The sequence below is a fragment of the Meleagris gallopavo genome, chromosome 11 (assembly GCF_000146605.3).
Source record: "Meleagris gallopavo isolate NT-WF06-2002-E0010 breed Aviagen turkey brand Nicholas breeding stock chromosome 11, Turkey_5.1, whole genome shotgun sequence".
In the NCBI taxonomy this organism is placed as follows: domain Eukaryota; kingdom Metazoa; phylum Chordata; class Aves; order Galliformes; family Phasianidae; genus Meleagris; species Meleagris gallopavo.
In genome coordinates, this window is record NC_015021.2 from 8,730,431 (window position 1) to 8,735,022 (window position 4,592).

Here is a 4,592-nt window from a genome sequence, read left to right on the forward strand (position 1 = left end):
CCGCGGCCGTGCGCCGCGGGTGGCGGGCGCAGATGATCCCGGCCGGAACAAAGGCACGCACGTGGCGTGCGTTAATCCGCAACATAAGTTTAAAGCCGAAAAATAAAATGTGTTTTTATGGAGCAAAACGTTAACTTCTTGCAAGTTGCGATTTTCGATGCGAACTTGCACCTGCGTGCCCGGTGTGTCACTGCTGAGCAGCAGCTGAGGTGTGCCGGGGGCTCCGTATTCTGAAAGAGAATTGGAACTGAAGGCATTGAAGAGGCAGCCGGTGCCTCTTGGCGTCCCCACGGAAGGAGGTCACACACAGCAGCCACCGCCTCCAGTCTGAACCTGAAGGAATGGATGGGAAAAAATCTGGCGTTCAGTTTTCTCTTCTCCCCAGTTCCTATGGCTCTCCTGCCGTGCATCTGGCAATCTCCAGCACAGAGCCAGGAGAAGGACTGGAGAGAAATGTGAAGGCTGATTGGAGCCTCTTGCTGTCGAAAGGCAACTTGGTGTTTCTTTGTGAAAGGAGTGGAAATGGGAAGTAAGAGAGAACTCATGTCCTGGACAGAATTTGGATTCACTCAAGCCATCATGAGGTGACCGGGCAGGTGAAAAGCAAAAGAAAGTTCCATAGTGACACCTGAATTATTGCATTGGATTTTCCCCTGCATCTACACACTGCTCTTGGGACCTGAAGGGTCTCCATGGCAAAATTCTCACCCCCAACACCCAGCTAGAAGTGTAACAAAACTAAAAACCACAAAAAACAAACATGCAAAATAAGTCTTCATACCCAGACAACGAGTACAGCAGCAACCACTGGCCCAGGAAACACACAGCTCAGCAGAGCTCAGTTGATGTGCCCAAGCAGCACATTCAGCCATTGAGTTATTTCATGTGTGGCATTTTTGGATCCATGTGTTCCTGTGTCTTTTTGCAGCCTGCCAGCAACATCCAGTATTTCACAGTCCAACTTCTCACCCTTGTGAGACTTTCTCATTCCTGGATCCTTTGCAAGTCATCCACTTGCAACATCCCATTCTGCTCGCTGTTCAAAGTCCCCTTGTTCTCCCTGAGATCCACTGCACTGTGCTGAAAGAAGCAGTAAGCACCTTATCCATAGAAGTCTGTCACTAAAATAATTTTTTTTAAAAGAGAGATAAATCTTTTGAGCACTGAGAGGACACTGGAGGGGGGATCCTAGTATTGGAGGTATTCTCCTTCTCCAAGGAGCAGTAGCAAAGGTATTTCTGGGTAACGAGAGCATCGAAAAAGTTGTTAAAAACAAATGAGGTCCTGGTGCTGTCTCTGATGCAGAGAGATGTCATGGAACCTCTGAGATGCTCTGCCTCCTTGTGCACTGTACTGCCCACGTGAATCAGCCTGCTTCGTCAGCTCAGGAAAACACTTCCGACCACACCTGCAACAATCCCTGAGTCTGACAGCATCAAAGTTCATACATATTTGCATTCAACTACATGGCTAGCTGCAGCAGTGCTGCACCCGTGGGGATGTTTTCCTGAACAACTGGAAGATGGGGAAGGAAAAAAACATCCACTTGTGATGTCAGTTCATCTCACAGGCAGACAGAGCAGCTCTGAACCTGAATGCATGGTGGGACGTGCTGCCTGGGCAGGTGACAAGGCTGCTGTGGATGGTTTGCCAGGCTTGTCTGGGCCCACAGCATGCAGCTGGCAGAATGTTGGCAGTTTGTATATCCCGTATGTGAGCTGGAAATAATTGGTTTCAAAGCCAGCTTTGAAAGGGTGTGTATGTCTGAGCTCAAATTGTTACGTATAGTTATGCTAAAAACATTCAAGTTTAAACAGATAATATTCAGGGTGCTGAATAGGAAGAATTAAAGACAAGTGCCAGTACAGTGATTCAACAGAGCACCTGAAAAATAGATACTACTGCTTTACAGATGACCACTGGAAAAAAGACCATGCAAGTAATGCGTTCAATGTAATTATCATCACCATGTAGTGTACATCAAGGAAATCTGTGAGCAAGGGGAGCACGGTTCTTCCAAGCTCTCAGAAATTAAATTCAACATGTGAGGGACCTCTTGGTACAATAGCAATTAACTAATTCACAGCCCTGACCAAGACAGCCATTGTGAATTAATTTTTGCAAATTAGGAAGTGAATAAACATGACTCAAAAATTCAAGTTACTTCACTGAAGAAAAAAAAACCCGGTTATAAAGGCAGCACTCAGATGCTCTGCTCTGTAGGCGCAGCCAGCTGAATGGGATCTTAAGGCTCCAAGGGCTCATTTGCCTCAGCCCAAAACCAGCCAACACATCCCTGCAAGGACACCAGACTTTCAGGGTGTTACTCACATGAGGATTGTCTCAAGATATCAGCGATGCAAATGCCTCTAAAATATGATTTTGAAGTAACAAAATCAGCAAAAGCAGCCGATGGCAAACTGCAAAGCAGAAGCCAAAGTTTGATTTACTTTTTTTCCACTTAAAAAAAAAGAAAAAAGACACAGCAGCACCTGGGGCCGGTACCACCGTAGCACCAAGGCACTGTGGTTTGCTGCAGGGCCAAGTGCTGCCAGACACACAGACACATCGTGCTTCCCTCCCTCCAAATATGGAGCCAAGCTGCTGAGCCACTAACGCACATTTTATAGCCGTGACGTAACGGCACCCAACCTCTTGCTGCTGTATCTGATGAAAAAGAGCTTCGGGTCTGCTCAGAGGAGCAGAGGCAGCGGCAGCCTTTTCTCTGCATCCCCTCTTCCTCCTGACAGACCCCAGAGCCCCCGGGTCTCTGTCCCACCGTGTCCCCAAGGATGTCCCTTCCCAAGAACCAGGGCCTGGGAATGCAGTGGAGAGCCCAGAAAGGAAGGAGGGAATGGGGAACATTCACACAGATGGATAAGTAAAAACAGAGGGAGAACTTTAGAGAGCAAGGGAGTAGACGACATGTTTTAAACATCTTGAACTCTGACTGTGCTGCTGACACTTTGTGGTTACTCTCATCCTTACTTGGGAACATGGGTGCTGCCCTGCAAACGGCGATCAAGGCTTCTTTCTTAATCCCTCCTCTTCCTTAATACCTCACACAGGGAAAGCGATTCATCATTTTATCTTACTCTGAGATCTCCCTCGTTTCATTCAGGCAGAGGCACTGGGAACAGAGGCTAAGGGGAGCAATAGAAAAATAGAGAAGGAAGTTAGAAATAAACGCCCTTACCTCATGTATCTCACACCTCTCCACGTGGTTGGCATGGAGAAGTTCCTGCTAACTACAAGGCCAGCTCAATGGGCATGACATATGGCACATGAAAAAGTAACGAGTGCCTTGACAGACATACAATGAGGAAATAACATTAACCAACACCCAGTTTACTTTTCAGTTCATGACTGCTCAGCTATGGCAATTGAGAGACCCAGGTTTGTACCCCCTGACAAAGAATCTCAGAGAAAAGGCTTTGGAAGGAAAATGTTAAGACTCAGACCTACTCAGGTACCTTCTACTTTAAGTCTGGAAGGAAAAGAATTCTGAGTCTTTCCATGGACTTTGGACCAGACTAAGAAGCAGTGGCTGAATCTAATCGCCCAGTTTCATAAGTGCCTGTGATTTTCCTGAAGCTGCATTTCATCCCTGCTGCAGGCTGTGGCTGTTTCTGGCCTCAAAGAAACACCTGCTGGTGAGCATGTTGCTGTCTATCCGCTCATTCAACCAGTATGTAATGAACAGACTCACGCTCCCTAGAAAGTATTTACAACAGAAAGCACGAGTACATGGAATGGTCATCCAGATCAAGATTTCTTTTTTCTCACAGTAATGCTATGATTTGTTCTCAATTCAAGCTGCCACTTCAGAATTAAAACTTTCTTTTAAAATACGATTGCAAATCACAGGAATTCAGGGTAGAACAGAAAGTCTGCCAGAAACTGAAAAACAGTAGAACAGAAAGTCTGCCAGAAAAATCATAGGAAAAAACCCTGGTTGCAAATTCATTTCCTGTACAGCAACAAGAGGAGTATGTTGCCCTTCTGAACCATGTCCTTTTAATAAACGTTTTATTGCTGTAGAACAATTGAAAGTTATCTATAAAGCACAGAATCCATTCATAGAATCAGAGAATCATAGAATGGCCTGGGTTGAAAAGAACCACAACGATCATCTAGTTTCAACCCCCCTGTTACACGTAAGGCTGCCACCCACCAGACCAGGCTGCCCAGAACCACATCCAGCCTGGCCTTGAATCCCCTCCAGGGATGGGGCATCCCATTTACATCCTTCTTCCTCCAGCCCAGGGCTGGGTACCTCAGCCCTGGGCCTCACCACGTGTGCAGCTTTGGCCAGAAGCTGATTCTCCTTTGGCACATTGCTCTTTTGCATTTTAAGGAAATTTTCAGATGAGTTCACTAATGCTCGTATTTAAAAAGTGCCCATTACACTTGGAAGCCCACACCCTCTGGGTAATACCGCTCTGCACTTACTTAGCCCTCTGCACCTTCAAAGGACTTTACAGAAACTAATTAATTAGCTCTCGCAGCAAAATGCTGCTACAGCGAACAACATGGGATTAGTGCTATTCTGTGTGGTTCAGCTGGATTTGGGCTGCTGTGGGCTGGGTTAG